This window comes from Ursus arctos, unplaced genomic scaffold (genome assembly GCF_023065955.2).
Source record: "Ursus arctos isolate Adak ecotype North America unplaced genomic scaffold, UrsArc2.0 scaffold_28, whole genome shotgun sequence".
Classification (NCBI taxonomy): Eukaryota; Metazoa; Chordata; class Mammalia; order Carnivora; family Ursidae; genus Ursus; species Ursus arctos.
This window is the reverse complement of record NW_026622963.1, coordinates 585,198-608,698: the sequence shown is the minus strand read 5'-3', so window position 1 is coordinate 608,698 and position 23,501 is coordinate 585,198. Positions and strand designations below refer to the sequence as shown.

Below are 23,501 nucleotides of genomic sequence, written 5' to 3'. Positions count from 1 at the left end.
TGATCATGACAGGTGCATTCCCAGGGCTGAGTAGTTGTTCTTGCTCAGCTCGGAGTGCTCTTCTCTCAGGTCTTCCTCCCTCACATCATTCAAGTGTTTGCTTAAAGAAGAGTTCTCAGAATTTACCTCTTTAGAGAAATTGTCAGTCATCACACTATAAAAAATAGTGATCATCTCCCCTCCACTCTCCTTGTCTCTTTTTTATTTTTTTGCACTTGTGCTTCCTGAAATTTAATGGCTTACTTGTCTACTTGTTTATTATTTGTCTTCCTCAGTAGAATGTAAACTCCATGAGAGCATGAACCTATATGTCTTACTCATTCCAGTGCTTCTAAAAGTCCTAAAATAAAAAAAGTCTAAAAGTCCTTAAATAAAATCCTATTCAACTAATATTTGGGCAAGACCATTCTACATAGGTGTTGAGGAACTCACTGTGACAGACAGAATTTAGGTGCCACATGTTGTTCTGAATTCTTGAAGAATGTCTCTAGTTCTGTTCTGCCAAAGAGGGGGAATAGATGTTAGAACAATAATTGGTATAAGGACTGGGCATTGATATAGAGGGGTGAATATTAGTGAATCTTTATGCCCTGGAACATGAAGTTTTTCTTGGTAGACCTTGAAACCTAATGATTTTAAGGTGCAAGTTTAGTCTGCAGAACTGTCCAGAGTACAATCAGATAGTGAAATAGTAATGACTTACATTTGTGTGTATGTGTATATTTATGTAGTATATATGGCTTCTAGTTTGCAAAGTACTTTGGTAACGATTTTCTCAGTTGATCTTCATAATACCTCTGTGAGATAGATAGGGTAGATATTCTGATATTTAACAAGCTTCTCCAGAGGAGAGAGGTAGCTTTGAGGAATGAGCCCTTGAATAACCTTTAATTGCTAGACCTTCTTTTATTAGGTTCTCTATTGATAAAGGAAGTTGCTATTTCTTTTTAAAACTGCCAGAGTGTGAGTGGTGGACTTCCACATTTTTTTATTTTTTTAAGGTTTTATTTATTTGAGAGAAAGAGCACTAGTGAGCGGGGTGGGGTGGGGAGAGGGAGAAGTAGACTCCACTGAGCAAGGAGCCCTATCTGGGGCTCAGTCCCAGGACCCAGGGTTTGTGACCTGAGCTGAAGGCAGACGCTTAACTGACTGAGCCATCCAGGTGCCCCTGAACTTTTGCACTGTATGGTGTTAATGGGCTTGATCTCTTAAATATGTGATTAGAAATTGCTTAATCTGGAAACAGAAGATAACATGGCATGATGAATGGGCAAAGGTGGCCTGTTGTAATTGGCATGTTCTTAATGTTATACTGAAAGCCTAGCTGTTTTTAAGAAATATAATTTAGATTAAAACTATAATTCTAATGGCAACACTATTGTCATGTTTTTTAAACTAATATTTTAATGAAAACCTTCTACCAGTTAGGCTGCAGTAATGTTGACTTTTTTTTTTTTTTTTTATTGTATTGTAGATTAGGATAGAGGTAGAGTGTTTTACTTTTTTGAAGTAAAAAAAAAAGTTTGGTAGCTTCTGAAAAGGCTGATGTGAATGTATAGTCGTAGTGAAATGCTGATAAAAGTTCAGTAGGTCCCCTGTTTCCCTTGTTTATTTTGGAAATAGTTTGAATTGCTTTGGTTAACTTAAATTGGTCTGAGATATTAAGAGGGACTTTTCAAAACTCTTAAAGGTACACAGTATAAAGGAATAAATCAGATGCAAATTCACAGAATCACTTCCCTTTAAAGTAGTTGATGATTGACAGAATGTGACTTTGTTTTGCAAAAATCTAAGGAATTGCTGATATTTTGTATTCTTATGTTCTTATATCTTTCAGTTCCAGGGTTATTTTCTTTTTCCCCAGTGCTCTCTTATAACTGCCTCCTTAATCACCACCCCCTCCCTCTTGGTCTGCCATCTGTTGGTTTGGCTCTTTATTTCAGAGTAGGAAGGCAGGAAAGGGTTTTCGTACACAAGATAAAACTAGTTCTTTTGGAGCTCAGTGAGCTGGTGCACTTATGCAATAAGTCTGCTAATGATAAATTCCAGAAGTACCATAGGCCGCTAGAACTGGAAAGATAGTGATGACTTTGCAATATTGTCTGCAAGTTTTTTGTGACTGTTGCTTTATTTAATAAATAAAAACTAAAAAAGTATACTGAAACAATGTATTTTTTTCATAGAAAGCCATAAATTGGTTGGATAGAAACAGGCTTGCAAATAGCAGTCATTATATAAGAGAGTTTAGCATGTTGAGTGTTAGTGAAATTCATGTCAAATGATTTCTTATAATTTTATAAATATAATTTGGTCATGGAAAATTTATATTCACTTATGCCTGACTGTGCATTAATCTATTGTAGGAATATGTAGAGACTATTTACAGTACTAGGCAGGTAATTCAATTCCCAGACAGCATTAAAAAAAAACCAAACCAACCTTTTTATTACAAAGTTTTTAAACATGTTAATATAAAACAGAAAGAATAGTATAAAGAGCTCCCATGTACTCATAATGGAGCTTCAGGAGTTATAGGCAGCCTTGTTTCCTTTGTATTTCTGTTCCCTACCATCCTACCCCCAATCCCTGGACTCTTTTGTACCAAATCCTAAGCATAGACGTGTTTTTAATTTGTAAATTTCAGATATTTCAGTTTGGATTTCTAAGAGTCTCTCTCTTTTCATAAAATAAGCAAAATACCATTATCATACCAAAATAAATTCATAGCAAGTTCTTAGTATCACCAAATATGTAATCAGGTTTCATATTTTTCTGATTATTTTACATACGTACTTGTATGTGTATGTATATATATACGTATGTGTATATATATCTTTTTTTTCCTTAAAGTTTTTTTTTTTGTTAAAAGAGACTCTGTTGTTTGGTCTGGGAAGTTTCCCATAGTCTCATTTTGCTGATTGCATTTCTCTAATGTCATTTAATATGTTATTCTGTCTGCTGATTTCCTGTAAATTGATAGATTTGTCAGAGTTTTGTTCTTATTGTAGGAGTACTTCATAGGAGTGGTTTGTGTTTCAGGAGATACATAAGGTTGTCTTATCTCTTCGGATGTTAGCAGCTATTGATGAGCATTGTTTCAATTTATTAATTCATCAGGGATTGCAGAATAGTGAAGTTCTATTGTTTCGTTTTCATGTATTAAGTGGTGTTATTTTGGATAGTTCTTCAGCAATGTAGATTGTATATTTAGGGCATTGCATTTATGCTCAAACTGATTCTGGGATATGATTGACAAGGTTCTGTGGTGAGATTCCTTTAAGGGAAGAGTACAAGTCTTTATTACTGAAAATTCAGAGACTACTTAGGAAAATTGAATAATTAGAATAATAATTTGTTTAAAGGATGTTTGGCCAATAAATAAGTTAACATGCCATCATGAGATAGTATCTTGTGACTTAGCACGTGTAGCTAGCTGGCCATTGGTGTCTGTTCTTTTTAGAAGTCAGTATTCATATTCAGAAATTTCAAAAGTCATTTGTGCAGGGCAGCAATTACTGGTTTCTTGAGCCAGATTTCTCAGCAAGAATTTGAGAACAGGCCTTGTGTTTGAATTAGATTTTAAACATGTTGAGTTTATATAACAGAATATTTTGTGTTAAAGGTTGTGAAGACCTGGAGCCCCCGCATTTCCTAATGTGGTTCCTTGACAAAAGGGTTTTGGGGTCAAATAAACTTGGTGAACTTTGTGCACTTCACGCTCTCTTGAAATGTAATAGTGCATATTAATATGTAAAAGAAACCTGTTTAACATTAACACAGCCTTTTCCAAATTTATTTGATCTCTGAACCTTTTTTTCCCCTCCTCATAACGTCTTGAAGAACTAGTGGAACAGATTTTCTAAAGGAAACAAATTTTGGGAAATGCTGGCTTAGAGGATTTGAACAAAGAATAAAGAAAAATGGCTGCTGCTGATGAGTGTGTATGACTTCACTACAGTTAGTGGAGACATTTTGATAGGTAAATAAGACATTTTTCAGTGAGAAAAAAGCAAGAGACATATGTTGGTTGCTTGTTTTATCTTAGCCTGTAAGCATTATACTTTTAGAGAAGGAGTATTAGAAAAGAACTTAAGTCATATATAACATTTACTCTGTCAGGCACTGTTTTTACAACTGTTGGACAACTTTATGTATGCACTGATGTGCTGTTGTTACCGATTTTACAGATGAGCAAATTGAGGCACAGAGAGATTAACTAAATTGTTCAAGGTTACATTGCAGAGTTGGTGACACAGCAGACCCTCCTTCTGAACCTAGGCAGTCTGACTCCAGAGTCCATGTGCCTAGTCACTACTCTACATTGCAACATATGGCAGATCATAAAATATAAATCAGATTAAAAGAAGATTTTCACATATGTTTGGAGGGAACAGACATATTTTCTTTCACTTTCAGGCAATCAGAGCCATAACAGAAGAATGTGGAGAGCTGGCTCTCTCCTAGTGAAGATAGAAAACATGGAGACCTGGGAATGATTATCCATAAAAAAGGTATACCTCCTGAAGAGATAGATTAGATGTAGGTAGAAGGCTGAGCTATGAGAACATTGTTAATACCAGAAGGGAATTGGAACTCACTTGATAAGACCCCCTTACTTTATATACGAAATATGAGTTTACATACTTTGTTCATGTGCTTGTAGTAATAATAATAGCTCACTTAGTGTATTGCATTAAAGTACTTTCATATAGATTCTTGTCTGATCCTCTAAACAACTCTGAAAGGGAGGTAGGTACTATATTTTCCACAGCAAGACTGTTTCTTGAATTTAGATTTTCTGCATCTTAAAAGCTGAAGTGTTCTACACTATGTGTGTGTGTGTGTGTGCGCGCATATATATATATATATATATATATATATGTGCATATGTATAGACACGTGTATGTATAGACATATATATATATCACATTGCCTCAGTTCTTGATGAATAAAATATACTAATGAATAAGAGTGTGCTTTTGAAATGAGGATTTGGATCATAAAGAAAGCTAGATTTTAATGAGTGGAAATAATTCTCTCCTAAGTGTGAAAGGTAATATATGCAATTATAAAAAAAATAATTTTTTTAGACAGCATTGGGAAATACAAAGCAAAAGGTAAAAACTGTTCAACTATGCAGATTAACCACTGTTAAATTCTAATGTGTAGTTCCCCAGATTTTTTTTCTAGATCTATTTATATGTATAGGGAGTTTTTTTCAAAATTCCATACATATTGTTTTATAACTTGAAATACTATTCTTAAAAGAGACTATCCATAGGTACTTGGTCTTTTGCCTCTACCATAGTAAAGGGGTGCATGCAGGACAACTGGCATAAAATGGTAATATCTTGGGCAGACTGGGATGTATAGTTATACCACACACATACTTTAATAGCTGACCTGTTAGTAAAGGGTGGGTGAATCCTCTGTTTGGGATTAAGTTAACTGAAGGAGGCAATGACTAGTATAAAACTTCATTTTATTGTAGAATTTGGGGAAGAAGACTTATTTTCACATTATAGTGGATCAAAAGATAAGTAACTCAGACCTTAATGTTCGGGTAAGCATTAAGAAGAATAAAGCATGGTTCTTTTGGAGCATTGTATTTATAGGCTCTTTTAGTGTGTATGAGCGGGTGTGTATATACCATCTCTGATTATCTGTACTTTTGGAGTGGTAGGGAGAGGAAAGGAGTCTGTTGTGTTGTGTTGTGGAATAGATTTTTGTACTTGAAGTCAGTTCTTCAGCAAATTTGCTTTCTGTATTATTGACGGCATCTAGTAATTTGCTTTGTTAATCACTCTTTGCCCAAGCAGATTTTGGGGGTGGTCTTATTTTAAAAATACTTTTCTTTTTGAGGATTGGGTTATATTTTATTTACGTCTCTCAATATTTTCTTGTTGGTTCTAAGTTGATGGTAAGGCTCACAATTTTAGCTATGCTAGAAACTTTCCCTCTCTATATAAATTTTAAGGTAAGCTTGTCTAGGGGTGGCTGGCTGGCTCATTTGGTAGAGCATGGGACTCAATCTCGGGTCTTGAGTTTGAGCCCCATATTGGGGAGAGAGATGACATTAAAAAATTAAAAATAAAATCTTAAAAATAATAAGCTTGTCTGTAGTATTGCATTAAATCTGTAGATCAACTTGGAGGAGAACTGATATTTGTATATTTAGTCTTCCAATCTGGGAACATGGTATGTCTCTCCATTTATTGAGATCTCCTTTGATTTCTTTCGTTTGTGTGTCTTGTAATTTTCAGCATTTAGGTCCTTTACATGTTTTGTTAGACTTGAGCCTAGGTATTTCATTAAAAATTTTTTTTTAAAATTTTTAAACAGTATTTATTTGAGAGAGAGAAAGAGAGAGAGAGAGCGAGCACGAGTTGGGGGAAGGGCAGAGAGAGGGAGAAGCAGACTTCCCACTGAGCAGGGAACCCGGTGTGAGCTTGATCCCAGGACCTGAGATCATGACCTGAGCCAAAGGCAGCTGCTTAACTGACTGAGCCACCCAGGCACCCCTCATTAAAAAATTTTTTTCCACTAAAAAATGTTTTAAAAACTTTTTTTTAATCGAAATATATAAATTCATAGAAGTGTATGTATAATAAGCATACAGCTGGGTTAGTTCCACAGGGATGGACTTATTTTCAGGTTCTTCTATTTTCTGTCAACCTGAGAGATTTTTAGGAGGGGGGGAGGGTTGGAGATGAAGGAACAAGACAAGCTTCCTTTCCATTTCCTTCTGAGTCAGGTCTTCATATTGTGACTTCATTGTTTTGTTTATAAGTGAATTCTTTTTTTTTTTTTTTTAAAGATTTTATTTATTTATTTGACAGAGACAGAGACAGCCAGCGAGAGAGGGAACACAAGCAGGGGGAGTGGGAGAGGAAGAAGAAGGCTCATAGCAGAGGAGCCTGATGTGAGGCTCGACCCCGGAACGCCGGGATCACGTCCTGAGCCGAAGGCAGACACTTAACCGCTGTGCCACCCAGGCGCCCCTATAAGTGAATTCTTAAGACAGACCACGTTCAGAGAGCTAAGCTCATTTCTTTCTTTCTTTTTTTTTAAGATTTTATTTATTTATTTGACAGAGACAGCAAGAGAGGGAACACAAGAGGGGAAGTGTGAGAGGGAGAAGCAGGCTTCCCACCCAGCAGGCAGCCCAATGCGGGGCTTGATCCCAGGACCCTGGGATCATGACCTGAGCCGAAGGCTGATGCTTAACGGCTGAGCCACCCAGGAGGTGCCCCGCTAAGCTCATTTGTAAATCAGTTTTGTTCTGTGGATTTTCCCTGCTGTAATTTACATCCAGTCATATTGTAATAGAGATTTGCTTAGATGTTTTCTGATACAGGAATTCATGCTGTTTTAAAACAATGAAGACATGGGTTGAAGATTTAAGAGATGGAAAGTTATGCCTTCTCTTTTTTTTTTTTTGAGCCCAAGCTATTCCCTACCTTTTTGCTTCCTTCTCTGCAGTTTGTATAAAGCACACACTGAAGTAAACTTGTCATCTTGCTGTCTGGCTTTTCTTTTCCTTCTAGGAAAAATAGGCAACTTAGTGTTGATATTTATGGGAGTTTTTTGTCTGCTGCTTTTTGAGTAAGACTTCAAATCTAATTCTTGAATTTATAGAGATGATATCACTGTAATTGCTTAAAGGAAAATGATTTATGTAGCAAGGAAATTAAAAATGAGATTTGCTTACTACAGATACTCCTGGGAATAAATGAATTTATTACATATGCTCCATCAGGAAAGACATGGTTAATTATGGAAAAAATCATACTTATCATTTAACTCTTATGTATACTTTTATTGTAAAAGATAATTTTTTTTCTTTCTTCTTTACATCACTGGGGCTCAGTTTTTCCTGATCAGTTCCTCCCCAAACTTTTATTTTGAAAATTTCTTAAATCTATTGAAAAGTTGAAGAACAGTACAATAAACACCCATATACTTTTTACCTCGTTTCAAAAATTGTAACTTTTTGCTGCAGTTGCTTTTTTCTTTTCTTTAAACACACACACACACACACACACACACACACACACACACACACTCTTTGTTTTAAGTGAGAATAGGTTATAGTCACCAAGATACTTCCCCTGCACACTTCCAGTAAGTCTCTTAAAAATAAGGACATTCTTCACAGCTTCATACCTTTGTCACACCTAAGGAAAATAACACGAACTCATTATCATCTGATATGAGTTTTCTATTTGTTTCCCTCATATCTTTTATAACTTTTTTTTTCTGATCTCAGATGCAATCACATTGATATATTGCTTTTGGGTTTTATTTCTCTTTAGTCTTTTTTAATCTAGAACAATCCTCTGCCTGACATTAACTTTATTGAAGAATCTAGGCCATTTTTCTTATATAATGTCCTACAATCTGAATTTGTTGATTATTTCTTTAAGATTGTATATTCAGGTTAAACATTAATTGCATGAGCACTATATAGATGTTGTGTACTTCTAACATCACCTCAGGAAGCACTTAATGGCATTTTTTTTTTTTCCATTTTAGGTGATGCTAAATTTGAGCACTTGTTTAAGGTGGTGACTACTACAAGACCAATTCATTGTAAATGCACATTTTCCCCCCTTTGTAATTAGTAAGTAATCTAGGGGTGGTATTTTGAGATTGTGTAAAAATCATTTCTTCCACAACCTTTTCCAGTGGTCTTGGCATCCATGGGAAGATTATCCTTACATGGATAATTCTTTTCTTTTTTTAATAAAGAAATTCTTAAACAATATTTGCACATAGTAAGAAACTCACATGGAACAAAGGAGGTAACAGCAAAATGCATGTGTCCCATTCATGTTCTATTTCCACTTTCCAATTTTTTCAGAATTAACTGTTGCCAGTTTCTTTGTTTATCTTTTCAGAAGTTCTAAACCCCTCCGGTCATGCATTGATTCTCTCATTTTTATTTCTTTTTATACGAATGGTAGACACTACAGAGTGTTCTAAATCTTTTTTTATTACATTAAAGTAACATTTATCATTTAAACCATTTGTGAAGTGTACAATTCACTGGCAGTTAAAGTGTTTACAATGTTGTGTACCCATCACTGCTGTCTATATCCAAAACTTCATCATCACCAACAAAAACTCTGCGCCCATTAAATAATAATTCCCTCTTCCTCTCCCCCACAGTCCCTGTACCTTCTTTGGTACTTTATCTGTGAATTTCCTTATCCTTGGTGCCTGACAAAAGAGGAATCATAAATTTGTTCTTCTGTGTCTGGCTTATTTCACTAAATACAATACTTTCAAAGTCTGTCCATGTAACATATATCAAAATTTCATTTCTTTTCATGGCTGGGCAATATTCCAGTGTGTGTGTGTGTGTGTGTGTGTGTGTGTGTGTGTGTATGTGTGTGTGTGTGTATGTATACATCTCTATATAACATGTTTTGTTTATCCATTCATCTGTTGATGGACACTTGGGTTGTTTCTGCCTTTGGGCTACTGTGAATAATGCTGCTTTGGGCATGGGAATATAAATATCTTGAGTTCTTGCTTTTAGTTTCTTTGCATACATACCTAGGAGTGGAATTGCTTGGTCTACATCTTAATGTATTTTTAACTTCATGTATCATGGTTATCATTCCAGTTTAATACATTCCAGATAATTGTAGATCTTCCTCATTTTAATGATTACCTTGATTCCCAGTGTAGGTGTATTCATTTAACCAATTCCGTATCGGTCGACTTGAGGTTGTTTCCCCTTTTGCTTTTTTACCTTTTTTTTCTTTTTGCTATTCTAAACAAGGCTGCAATGAATAGGGTATTCTTAGTTTAAGCAGTGCCTTATTTTTTAATTAAAACTGCAATGTGAAAATGTTGATTGAGCCTAGTCTCATTAAGTATACCTTTTCAGTAGCTTTAAAATTTATCATTTCACAAACCAGATAACGTTATTGCTCTTCTATTTTAGGCCCTCATGTCTCAACTCAAGTTTTAGGGTGTCTATTGTGTCCTGGCTACTCTGTCCTTCTCTTCATTCCCTTAGTATTATCTGTCGCTCCTGCTGGGTAGCTTTGTTATGTAGTGTTGTCATGTTGTATTGTAATTATTCACATATCCTTATCCTCTTCTGGGTTCTGAGTCCTTTAGGAGCCCTGCGCTTTGTGTGTACCAGACCTTCCTACTATAGAGAAATTTGCATATTCTTGTCAAGTTGCTAGTAGTAATAAATTGAAATGCCTTTGTTAAAATTAACATATAGTTACAGAAATGTTTTTAAAATATGCAGATAGGACTGACCTTAGTTCATTAGTGAAGGTGGTAGGAGTACATCCCTTTGTTTTCTTTTTGGATGAAGAGATAAAAAAATTACTTTGAAGCTAGTTAATATTTGGTACTATTAAGCCCTCCCCTCCATATCTTTTGTTATCATTAGAGCTTTCATATAGTCTTCTAAGTTTTTTTTTCTCCTCAAAATCATATTCACATATCCTGAGATTATGTGAGGAGCTAGCCATAGTACCCTTTTCTTTCATTTTAGCTCTGTCTCCATTTTTTATTTAAGGGAGCCTTATAAGAATGAGTTCTTGAATTATAAATTGGATAAATTTACCAAAAGATGTTATGATTGACATGACTTGGGCTTTAGATGCCAGCAGATTGATGGTTCTAAAGAAGGGGGAGGAGGTTTTTTCTATAAACAGTATATGATGAAGACCACTGGCCTTCTCAGGCCTCTCAAAAATCTATTATTGTTGAAGTGTATTGTGGTTCATGGTTCATGGCCTCTAGTCAGCTACAACTTAAAGGTGTCCTGCATATGCTGATTTCTCTTTTTATTTCTGGGCTAATTTTATCTATTTGCATAACAGCTTGTTGAACTTGGCAAGTGGCATAACTTGCTTTACTCTTTTGTCCCCAAAGATTCTTTCATTAAAAAGTGCATTGATCTTCTAAAAACTGCCCAAGGTGGCTAGCAGACATAGTTCGAAATCATTACATTGAAAGCAGAATCATTAAATACATAATTTGCTTATAGCTAGTTACCACACACTTTTTGTAGTAGAACACTGTAGTGTTGTATTTTTGTTTATTGCATTTTGCCAACGAGAGTTACTGTATTTCTAATGTTGTACTAACTTCCATGATGGAATGTGAAAGATGGAACTTGAAATAGTTCAAATTATTTCCCTTTGGGGGATTTGTGGTGAACAGTTAGAGTCTTATACAATGTAATACTAGCGTTTATTTTTACAGTTTTCAAAGTACTTCTATGTAAGAGACATGGAAATTCCAACATGGAAAAAGATAATTTGGATCAAGGTTATTAGAACAGGTGTAATGGTGTGTGTGTGTGCGTGCGGTGGGGGGTGGTGGTGGTGGTGGTGGTAGGATCTGAATTAGTACCTGAAGGGAGTATAGGATTTGTTAGGTAGAGAGGAAAGGTAGGCATTCGAGGGGGCAGCAACGTGACTAATGGTGCCGGGGTAAGGATGAATACATTCCAATTTAGTGATGATAAGGATTGGGGGGAATGCCTGCCTGAGTAGTGCAGAGGGCTGCTGAGGAGCATGGAATGGTTAAGATGATAGGATAGAGGGAACAGTGGATTATAAACCTTGGGAAGCAGAGTGTGGAATTTTAAGCCCAGGGAGCTATATATCACTTAGGGCCCTGGCAGGAGATAATTTTCTTTTCATTCTCTGATTTCCTTCTAATGCCTCTCATTGTCCTAACCCACCTGGCAACCAGGGGAGTTTGGACAGTGTAATCCTAGAGGTCAGCCTCAAAAGGTACAAAGCAGATCATGGGAGGATAGAGATTAAGTTTGTGTGGGGAGACTGGGGTCAAACAGAGAATGCCTAGCCCAGAACCCATTTTAAATTACTGTACATGTGTAAGCAGAGGAATATTATACTGAAAATGCTGTTGTAAGAAGATTTGGTTTACTGGATTTTGAGGGTCCTCTTAAAAAAAAAAACTCTCTCCAGGCAGAGTTTCAACTTATAACAAAAAAAAAACAGAAAGCAATCTCTTATTTGATTTATCTTTATAGCCCTCCCCATGGGCTATATACGTAAAAAAAAATTTTGTAGACTCATTAGATCAGAATTCATCTACTACAAAGGGTTCCTGAGTCTCTGCAACAAGAAAGGTAGGATGACGATGGCTTAAAAGGGACAAAAGAAGACAATACCGAGTACCAGTTTTGAAAAGCTTAAGTCTGGTTCTACAGTGAGTGGGTTAGTGGTAATGAAGACAAGTGCACAAATAATAAATCAGGCAGAGGGTACAGATGTTATAATATGTGTAAGCAAAGTATTACGAGAGTTATAAGTGTTAGGAGGAGGAAGTGATGAATTCTGTATTGGTGAATAAAGTGATTAAAACACGAAAGTCTTCATGGAGTTGAAATGACCTTTGAGATAGGCCTTTGAAGGAGAAGTATGGATTGTGACAGGTAAAAATTAGATAGGTGAGGACAGTCAGGTACAAGGAATAGCATGAATAAAAGCACAGAGGTGGGAAGTGTTTGGCTTTTTCAAGAGTGGGATATATTTAGGGGAGTTGTGGAAGATGAAATTGCAAGGCAAGCTTGGTTCCCTCTGGATGGACTTAAGCCCACCACAATGACTTGTATTCAGTTTCATAGGAAGTGGTAGTGCCATTGACTTCTTTATGGGCAGTGATGAATTGGTTAGAACTGAGCTTTAAGATTAATCTAGCAGAAGGAGGTAGATATAGGAGCCCATTACAATTTCCCAGGGCAGGTTATAAAGGCAGGGTGGGGCCAGTGGGAATATTAAAAGAAGGTGGAGAGTAAAGGAAAGGCCTGAGTCAAAGATTACAGGACAGTCTGATTCTGGGTATTTGAGTGATGTAACAGAAGGAGCTGGTTTTATAAGGTTTTGTAGGGAAGGGGGGGAGCATGAGGAGATAGGAAAGCTGGACTAGATGGTGAAGTTAATTTTGGATATGGTGAATTGAGGGTGGGAAGCATTGACATTGTAATGAGCATCAGACATTTGAAAACATAGACTGCAGAGGTGCCGGCCAGAGGCGTGGATTTGGGAGTATCTGAATAGTGATGAGGAGTTAAGCTTTCGCAAGGAACAGAAAGGGTTGATGTTAAAAAAAACAAAAAACAAAACAAAAAAACCCCCCCACCAAGTATTGCAAAGAAAAAGAGGTTTCAGAACTTTAAGACACTTCAGTGGACAAGAGGAGGCAAGAATATGTAAATTATTGTTATTTGTCTGTCTATTCATCTGTTGATGGACATTTGAATTTCTAATTTTTGGCTATTATGAATAAAGCTGCTTTGGACTTTGAGGTCTAAGTTTTTATGTGGGCATGTGTTTTCATTTTTATGGGCATATCCCTAAGGAGTGGAATTGCTTCATATATAGTAAGTACAGTGTGTTTAGTTTTATAATAAACTGCCAACCAGTTTTCCACTTTACATCACCACCAGCAGTTTATGGGAGTTCTAGTTGCTCCACATCCTCATCCATACTTGATATTGTCTGTTTCTTTAAATTTAGCCACTTTAGTGCATTTGTAATAGTATCACTATAGCTTTAATTTGCATTTTTTTCTAATGATGAGTGTTGAGAATTCTTTTTTATGCTGTTTAGCCACTTATATATCTCTGGTGAAATGTCTGTTCAAATTTTTTGTTTATTTAAAAAATTATGTTTTATTGAGTTGTAAGGGTTCTTTTTATGTATTCACAAGTCCTGTGTTAGATACATGTTTTGCAAATAGTTTCTTTCAGTTTGGAGTTTGCCTTTTCATTTTCTTAACAGTGCTTTTTAAAAGAGCAAAACTTTTTAATTTTTATAGAGTCTATTGTATTGATTTTTTGAGTCCTATTTAAGAAATATTTGCCTAATCCATGGTTACTAAGATTTTTTCCTGCATTTTCTTCTGAAGATACCCCCCCCCCCCGCCCCGTCTCCGCACCCCCCCCACCCAGAGAGAGACTACACACTTGTGCTCCAGAGCTGGGTGGGGTGGAGGGGGGAGAGGGAGAGAGAGAATCTTAAGCAGGCTCCACGCCCAGCATGGAGCCTGAGGTAGGGCTCAATCTCAGGACCCTGGGATTATGACCTGAGCCGAAATCAAGAGTTGGTCACTTAACCCACTGAGCCACACAGGTGCCCCCCTTCTAGAGATTTTTATGGTTTCAGCTCTTATATTTGGGTCTGTGAACCAGTTTGAGTTGATTTTTGTATATGGTGTGAAATTAGGGTTGCGGTTCATTTTTTTCCCATATGTATATCCAGTTGTTCCAGCACCCTTTGTGGAAGGTTATCCTTTCCCCATTAAACTCCCTTGGCACTATAGTTAAAAATTAATGGGCCATATATGTGTGGGTCTGTTTCTGGACTTTTAGTTCTGTTCTGTTGATCTGTTTTGACACCAATACGTATGTCTTGATTACTGTAGCTTTATAACAAGCCTTAAAGTCACATAATGGAAATTCCTCAGTTTTGTTCTCTTTCAAAATTGTTTTGCTATTCTCAGCCCTTTGCGTTTCTATTCTGAAGATTTCTGATAAGGACTGTGAAAATTATTTTGTTGTTACCCAATTGGGATTTAATGACTTAGTGATCTTTAGAGGAATGGCTGGGAGGAATGGATTTTATCATAACAACAGGATTCAGAGTGAACTGAATTGGCACTTGATTGATTCAAACCTTCTGAGGTTTTTAATTTTCTAAAATTTAGAGTGATCCAGAACATGCGAAACCACCATGTCAGTGATAAGCAGCAGCATGATTTAGTGGTTAAGTGGTTGGGTATCAGACTGCTCTGGTTTGAATCCTTACTCTATCAATTACTGGCAGGGTGACCTTGGGCAAACTATGTTTAGCCTCTCTGTGCCTCCATGTCCTTTCCTGCAAATCAGAATAATAAGAATACTTATTTCAGAGTTGTTCTGAGATTAAGATAATACATATAAAGGGTTTAGCACAGTGGTCGGTGTGCTCACTGAATGTTGGCTACTGTTACTGCTGTGTTCACTTAGAGAGTGTTAGAAAGCTTCACAATTTGATGAATTCACTTGTAGGTACTATTTAGTCTACCCCTGTGTTCATCCTTCAGCCTGCTTCATTTATTTCAGTTTTAGAAAGATAGCGGTAGTGCTATTTGGTTTCTTTTCCAGTCCTTTGTTCGTTTTTCCAGCCCCACTTTTCATTGGTGAGTTTGGTAATTTATGTATGTAATTAAATTTGGATTTGTGCATTGGGCCATGAGTGGAAAAAAGAGCAATTGGCTTTTAGTGGTATAAATCATTGCTGTAAATTAAACAAAACAAGACAACAGCAGTTTTTTTTTTCTTTGCCGGTGTTTAGCTGGTTCATCAGGATTGTGAATTGGTGGTTCTTGAATACCAGCGAAAATCCATTAGTTTGATTTGATTTTGTCTAGAGTTCTTTACTTGCTGAATAAGCAGGTCTGCTTCCGGGTTTATTTGACTAGTTCTCATTATTGATGTAGCTAAGCAGTTTGCTAGCAAACTCAGCAAGTCTCTTCTTTTTCTAAGTGTACTCGTTTTGTAAATAGGGATAATAACAACAACAACAAAAAAGCTTTTTCCTTCTTATCAGCTGTTTAATTTTGTGCAGCTAAACATTGAAAGTTTGCATGGTTTAATGAGAACCAAAATCAGTAAGCCTGATGAAGCCCACTAGAAGGGAAGCACTTGGGGCACAGGTGGGGAAAGCTGGATCACAGTGTGCACTTAATTTTCAGTTGCAGAACTTTCCAGATGGGCTGTGTCCCTCCTGCACTTAATTATTTAATGCTCTTGATATATATCCTTACTGATGTCTTTTTTTAATGAATCTCTAAATTCATAAATTTAGAGCTTCATAAATTAATGGGTGCAGATGTGGCAGAGGAGTGTTGGTGAATGACAAGTTCAGTTTCAGCGTGTTGAATTTAAGATTCCTTTGGAACGTCTTAGTGGGTATATCATGTTAGCAGTGGATGTTCAGGTCTGGAGGCTCAGGAGAGAGAATTTGGACTATACTCATTAGCATATGAGAGGTAGGTGAAAGCCTTGGGAGTAGATAGAATTATTCTAAAAATTATATACAGTGAGAAGAAGAGACTGAAATGGACTGAAGATGGAATTCACGTGGTCTGTCCATGGTACTTCCACAGTTGAAATCAGTTCTTTTAAAGTGCTTCCATTATGTATCAGCTCAGAATAAGATACCTGGGTTTAAACTGGATTCTGTATAAATAGTAAACTACATAGATGCAGATTGCTCATCATAATTCAGCAAATATTTATTAAGTTCCCTCTATGTGCTTTACCTTCGCTAAGCACTGAGGTTGTAAGTATCTTTGCCCTTATGACTTTATAGATTAGTATGAGAGGAGGCTAAACACATAAGCACCCAAATAGTATACCCCAAATCGCAAACTGAAAAATGCTGAGAAGGTAAGTACTGGGTACTGTGTGAGCATTTTAAAAGAGGGACCTGCTCATGTGGGTGCAGTTGGGGGTGGCTTCGCTGAGGAAGCTACTTCAACTAGCAGTTATTGAGTACCCAGTATATCCCTGCACTGCTGTTTAAACTGAGATCTTGTGACTAGACATTAACTGGGTGAAAGAGGGTGGAATGGAGAAGGCAGGCTCTAAGTAGAGGGAACTTTATGTGCAAAAGTCCTGTAATAGAAAGCAAGGAGGGGCGCCTGGGTGGCACAGCGGTTAAGCGTCTGCCTTCGGCTCAGGGCGTGATCCTGGCGTTATGGGATCGAGCCCCACATCAGGCTCCTCTGTTGTGAGCCTGCTTCTTCCTCTCCCACTCCCCTTGTTTGTGTTCCCTCTCTCGCTGGCTGTCTCCATCTCTGTCGAATAAATAAATAAAATCTTTAAAAAAAAAAAAAAAAAAAAAGAAAGCAAGGAGCATGATTCCTTCTAGAAATTAAATATCTCAGTTATAGCGTATAGAAGGGAGAGCAGGGAAGAGAGGTCAATTCTTGGCCTTTTCAACCATTGAGAGATTTTGTTCTTTAGAGTAAAACTATTGAAAAGCTTCTGGAAAAATGTTAACATTTTTTCCCTTTTTTTTAAATAATAATTTTTTATTATGTTATGTTAGTCCCCATACAGTATATCTTTAGTTTTTGATGTAGTGAAAACTACAAAACATTGCTGGAAAAAAAACGATGTTGGGAAATATTCTTTCCACTAATGTGTGTGTTTAATTTTTTTTAAACAAAAAGTTAACAAAGTCAGTTTAAAAGGGAAAAAATTATTCATTATATGCAAATAACTTTGTTAAGTTTTTGTTTAAAAAAATTAAACACACACATTAGTGGAAAGAATATTTCCCAACATCGTTTTTTTTCCAGCAATGTTTTGTAGTTTTCATTGTACAAGTTTTCCACCTCCTTGGTTAAGTTAATTCCTCAGTATTTTATTCTTTTTGATGCTATTATAATTGGAATTGTTTTCATAATTTTGTTTTCAAATTGTTCATTATTAGTTATAGAAATGCAACTGGTTTGTGTGTGTGTTTGACTTTGTGTCCTGCTACTTTGCTGAATTCATTTATGAATTCTAACAGGGTTTTTGTTTGTTTTGTTTTTTGGGTTTTTTTGTGGAATTACTAGGGTTTTCTACGTGTAAGCTCTCTGTAAACAGAGACAACTTTACTTCTTTTCTTCTACTTTGGATGCCATTTGTTTACTTTTCGTGCCTAATTACGCTGATTAGAACTTCTAGTACTGCCTTGAGTGGAAGTGGCGAAAGTAGACATCTTTGCCTTGTTCCTGATCTTAGAGGAAAAGCTTTCACTATTGAGTATGGTATTTGCTGTGGGTTTTCATATATGGCTTTTATTATGTTGAGGTAGTTGCCTTCTGTTCCTAGTTTGTTGTTTTTCCCATGAAAATGTTTTGAATTTCATCAGACACATTTTCTGAATCAAGATGAACTTGTGGTTTGTTTTGCCTTCATTTGGTTTCACAGAATCTTGAGCTTAGGAATAGTTCCTGAAACTTGCCCTCAGAAATTCTCTGACCTCTTCTTGCTTCTCTGCATTTTTAGTCTTGCTTGTGGCTATGCTTGGGAATGTAAGTACTTACTATCATTTTGTAGTATTCTGTTGTTTCATGACCTTCCATCTCCTGCCTTCTCTCAAATTCTGTATTCTTTGCTTTCAAAGTCCCTAGTTTCTCATCAGTCTGACCTCCACTGCTACTTACGGAGGTTGTGATAACTTTCAAGGGCTTTCTGGATCATTGCCTCCTTTGGATACTTGTGGCAAGGAAACATACTATACTTACAATTCAGACACACTTAAGTTCTTCTGCATTTTTTGAAGTTCTTCTACACTTCTTGACTTTAGTTCTACACTTTTACACTTGAGGTTAGGGGCTGGGTATAGATATTATATGAATAATAACTATATCTGTGGTTGGAGATAAAAATAATAGGAATGATAATAGCCACCATTTCCCAAAAATTTATATATCGAAACTGAACCGAGGAGAAAGGTGTGTAGAAGAGGTTGTTTCTCTTGAATTACAGTTTATAATTTAGTTGTACAACTCCTAAATTGAGTTTTAGTCAATCATTGACTGAAGTTAACTTGTCTGAAAGTTACTCTTTTGGTAGCTAATACTATTTAAATGTAGACATTAGTTGTAATTAATTTGTTAATTTAAAAAACACTGTAATATTTTAGGCTGCATGCTAGGGAATTAAAATTGAATAAGACAGAGTCCCCAACCAGGGAAGTGCATTATCTATTAGGGTTAGAGTAAAAAAGCTCTGATTAATTATACTTCAGAGTGAGAGGTATCCTGTTAGAGAATTAGAAAGCCTAGTTTTCAAGTTCTGAAAGGTCTTGCATGGGAGAGGGTGGAAGAATATCAACTGGAAAGTACCTAAATTCCTGATTATAAGGAGGTAGTTGCTGGTGTAAAGCAATTGGCCTTTACATGGTAAGCCAGTAGCCTTTTGAGGCTTGAAACAAGAGCATAACAGATTTGTAGAAAGATGGAGGATGAACCAGAGTTGGGGAGAACCTGGTATCAGGGAGTTGAATAAGGAAGCTACTGTAATGGGTCAGCATAGAGAGTATTTTCAATTAGATGTACAGTTCTGACTCCAATTCCACTTTTGATGTGTGGGTTTTAGACAAAACCAGGCAATTTTTGGACACCATCTGATTGTCCTACAATTCAACTCAATATGACACTGTCTTTGGAGATAGGGTCAGGTCCCACAGGTTAAGGGTTCAGTCCTTGAAGACTGCCACCCCCCCCCCATGTTATATTGTCAGCTATACTTCTTTTTTTTTTTTTTTTTAAAGATTTTATTTATTTATTTGACAGAGATAGAGACAGCCAGCGAGAGAGGGAACACAAGCAGGGGGAGTGAGAGAGGAAGAAACAGGCTCATAGCGGAGGAGCCTGATGTGGGGCTCGATCCCGTAACGCCGGGATCACGCCCTGAGCCGAAGGCAGACGCTTTAACCGATGTGCCACCCAGGTGCCCCATATTGTCACCTATACTTCTGACCAGCTGGCTGTAGATTGGAGGTTCCAATGACCCCTCTTTGGGTTTGATTAATTTGCTAGAAGGGCTCACAGAACTCAGAGAAACATTTACTTCCTAGGTTACCAGTTTATTATGAAAGGATATAATTCAGGAATAGCTAGATGGAAGAGATGCAGGGGGTAAGGTATGGGGAAAGAGAGTATAGAGCTTCCATGCCCTTTTGGAGCATGACGCTCTCCCTGAGTCTCCACGTGTTCACCAACCTGGAAGCTCTCCATACCCTGTTTTTTAAAGATTTTCTTTTTAAGTAATTTTTGCATCCAAAATGGGGCTTAAACTCACAACCCGTAGATCAAGAGTTGCACGCGCCACTGACTGAGCCAGCTAGTGCCCCCCCCCCTTTTTTATGAAGGTTTCATTACAAAGGCATGATTGATTAAATCATTGGCCATTGGTGGTTGAAGTCAATCTTCAGTTCCTTTCCCCTCCCCAGAGGTCAGAGGGTGGGACCGAAAGTTCCTACCCTCTAGTTACAATGGTTGGTTCCACTGGCAACTAGCCCTTATTCTCAGATATTTTCCAAAAGTCACTTAATTAATGTAACAAAAGACACCTTTATTACTCTTATCACAGCAAATTCCAAGGGTTTTAAGGAGCTTTCTGCTACGAATGGGGACAATGGCCAAGTAAATATATATTGCTTATTATAAATCACAATGTCACAGCTATCATCCTTAGGCACTGATTACAAAGGTGAAGATGGGGGGGCTTGGCAATACCAGACTTCTCCAAAAGAAATTCTTTTTCTCACCCTTGATTCTTACATCCACCCCATACTTAGAATTAATTTTTCAGGGGAGTGATACTATGGGGTTGTGGAAATAGTGCTGGACTTAGACTCTGGAGACTTGTGTTTAAGTCCTTATTCTAATATTCACCTTTTGTGTGATCTTATCAAATGATATAACCCCCCCACCCCAGTTTTTCAAGATCTAATTGTGGATCTAATATGTGGATAAGGGCACTAAAGTAGGACTAAATCCAGTAGTTTCTAATGTAAATTTTTTTAATTTTAAAAATTAGATTGAAATGTAAAATTCACAAGCCTTTACTGAGGACCTATTAGATTTGACATACTTCAATTATCATAAAAAACCGTAAGACAGTAACAACATGAAATAAATATTTAATTTTCTAAAAATTAAATAATTTGGGGACACCTGGTTGGCTTTGTCCTAAGAGCATATGTCTCTTGACCTCAGGGTCGTGAGTTCAAACCCCACATGGGACATAGAGATTACTTAAATAAAACTTAAAAAAAAGAAATAATTTGATGATACTGTAACCTAGTATAGTGTTTGTATTCTTTCCAGAAGTGGGTAGACTAATAAAATCCAAATTTATATGTTATTAAACATTTGGGTTTTATTTTATTTTGGGGCGAGGTTATTTTAGATATAAAGGTCCATAGTATTTTAGAACTGGAAAGGACTTTGGAGATTATTTCCTTTGATTCCCTTATTTTATAGATGAGCCCTTGGGAGTAAGCAGTTTTGCCCAAGGTCAATTCTGGGTATGTAAACTGACTTTAACATTTGAAAATGTTGGTGGATTGAATATGAAGATATAAACTTTGTGAACCTCATATATTTTCTTGGAGTTTCAGGGAAAATGAAAAAATTAAATCAGTTATTAATTATTATACCTTGCCCCAACTGGACAGTTGCTTATAATAAAACTACACCAAAAAGTTGATTGAATCAACAATTTTGCTTTGTTTTTGAACAATTGTAGGATATCAACACTGGAGATACTATAGCTAGTAGGTAATAAAGCTTTGAAACAGATGGTTGGAAAACTAGCTTTTTGTATAATACTGTATGTATTTGAAGAAATAATAACTTTATTTTGTGTCTTAGGGAGAAGATTAATGTATTCTAATTTTTCACATTTAGAGAGGATCTGCTGGTTGTAACTGATGTGAATGGGGCTTACAGCTTGAAAAATTCAGACATCTCAGTTGATATTAGTTTATTAGTGGCTTAACACTGAAGGAACCAGAATTTGTAATTTGAATACCCTGGATGAATTTTTTTTATCCTTTTATTTGCCTGCAACATAATATATTAAAAAAGGAAATAAATAGGATTTATCTAGTAGCTCAAAAGTTTCATTGAAAATGTTCAGTCTGATGCAGTATTTTGTTGTTTGAACCTTTCTCCATTGATGTGAATTATTTCCAAAACACCATCCCCTTATCTTTGGCAACTCTTGCTCTCATGATTCATTTTTCTGTTTTACAGAACACATCATCAGAATATACCCAGAGGTTTTGTTTGTGATATTTATGTGTGATATATATGCAAAATATAAAACTATTTCAGAGTGTCTGAGGTAGCAGGCTGATGAAGATATCAGCTCTAAGGTATTTGTCCTATAACTGTAGATTTCTCTGTGCCTGAGAAAGGATAAAATACTGTTAAACCTGTGTTATTTGATTTTTGTTTTCCAAACCTGTGTTATAGTTAGAAACAAGACAGATAAAATCAATCCTTTAAAAAAAGAAATTTTTAGGTTTTTTTTTATAATGGTTTTTGTAAAAACAAGCCTGCTATAAATTAAAACAATAATGGGATAGTGATGATAAATTTTGACTATATTGTAATTGAAAACAATATGATCATATTATCTTTTTTGCTTTAGCTTTTTTTGAGAAAAATTTAAGACTGAAGAGAAGTACAAGAATAAAAAAGGGCTCTCCTATGTCTTCTGTCATTTAACACTGTTAAAATTTTGTCAAGTACATGTAATCATCTTAAAATTAAAGAATGGAAACATACACAAAGTTGATGTCCTGTTCGGCACCTGCCATCCCCCCTAGGCAATCACTGTCATGAGTTTGGGGGTCTGTCCTTCTAATCTTTTTTAAAGATTTTATTTATTTATTTATTTATTTATTTGAAGAGGGGAGTGGCCGAGGGAGAGGGAAAAAAACTCAAGCGAACTGTGCACCGAGCGTGGAGCCTGATGCAGGGCTCAGTCTCACAGCCCTGCGATCATGACCTGAGCCGAAATCAAGAGTCAGACGCTTAACCAACAGAGCTACCCAGGTGCCCTTGTCCTTCTAATCTTTTTAAAAAAGTACTTTTATATACATCTCCACATACACCTACAATCTATATATATTTAAATATATTTTTTAAGATTTTATTTTTAAGTAAGGTCTACACCCATCATGGAACTTGAACTTAGAACCCTGAGATTGAGAGTTGCATGCTCCACTGACTGAGCCAGCCAGGAGCCCCTACAACCAATATTTGGTAGAGATAGCAATAAGGAACAAAATAATAATGATCGTAATAGCAGTTTACATTTATTGAGTGTGTACTATGTTCCAGGCAATGATTCTAAGAACTCTGTATGTGTTATCTCATTTAACCCCCATGATAACCATAGAGGGTTCTCTTTATTGTCCTGTAATTTATAGATAAGCACTTTGAGCCGTGGAGAAATTGAGGAACTTGGCCTTGTTCAATAGACCGTAAGTGATACAGCCTAGATTCAAACCTAGCCAGTCTGGCAGACTTTGGTGCTTTTACTTTTTTTATTTTATTTTTTTATCTTTAAGTAATCTCTACACCCACCGCGAGGCTTGAACTTAGACCCCTGAGATCGAGAGTTGTATACTCTACCTGCTGATCAGGCAGGTACCCCTGGTGCTTTTACTTTTAATTTATGCAGTATAACTCCTCTAGTGTTGTTTTTTGGTGTTCCTTCAACACTAAATCTTGTTTTGACAATTAGAAGATTTTATTAGTTTTGTTGAATTGCATGTGTTAACTTTTTTATGGTATAAATTTTATAATTTGGCATCATCTGAATATACCACATTTTAGTTATCTCTTCCCTATTGATGAATGTTTAGGTTTTTCCCTATCATAAGGAGAATGTAATGAAAATCCTTAAACATGTGTCCTTGTAGATT

The 23,501-nt window shown here is 36.3% G+C and overlaps 1 protein-coding gene across 16 annotated transcripts in view; it reads left to right on the top strand.

Moving 5' to 3' along the window:
* HERC1 (HECT and RLD domain containing E3 ubiquitin protein ligase family member 1) overlaps positions 1-23,501 on the top strand; it is a 179,786-nt gene that overhangs the window by 9,218 nt on the left and 147,067 nt on the right. For 2 of the 16 annotated variants that reach the window (XM_057303691.1, XM_057303692.1), the window contains exon 2: positions 4,417-4,511. The exons of the other annotated variants lie outside the window; for them this stretch is intronic. The gene's annotated coding sequence lies outside the window, so the exon portion shown is untranslated. The remainder of the gene's footprint in view (positions 1-4,416; positions 4,512-23,501) is intronic. 16 annotated transcript variants of the gene reach the window in all.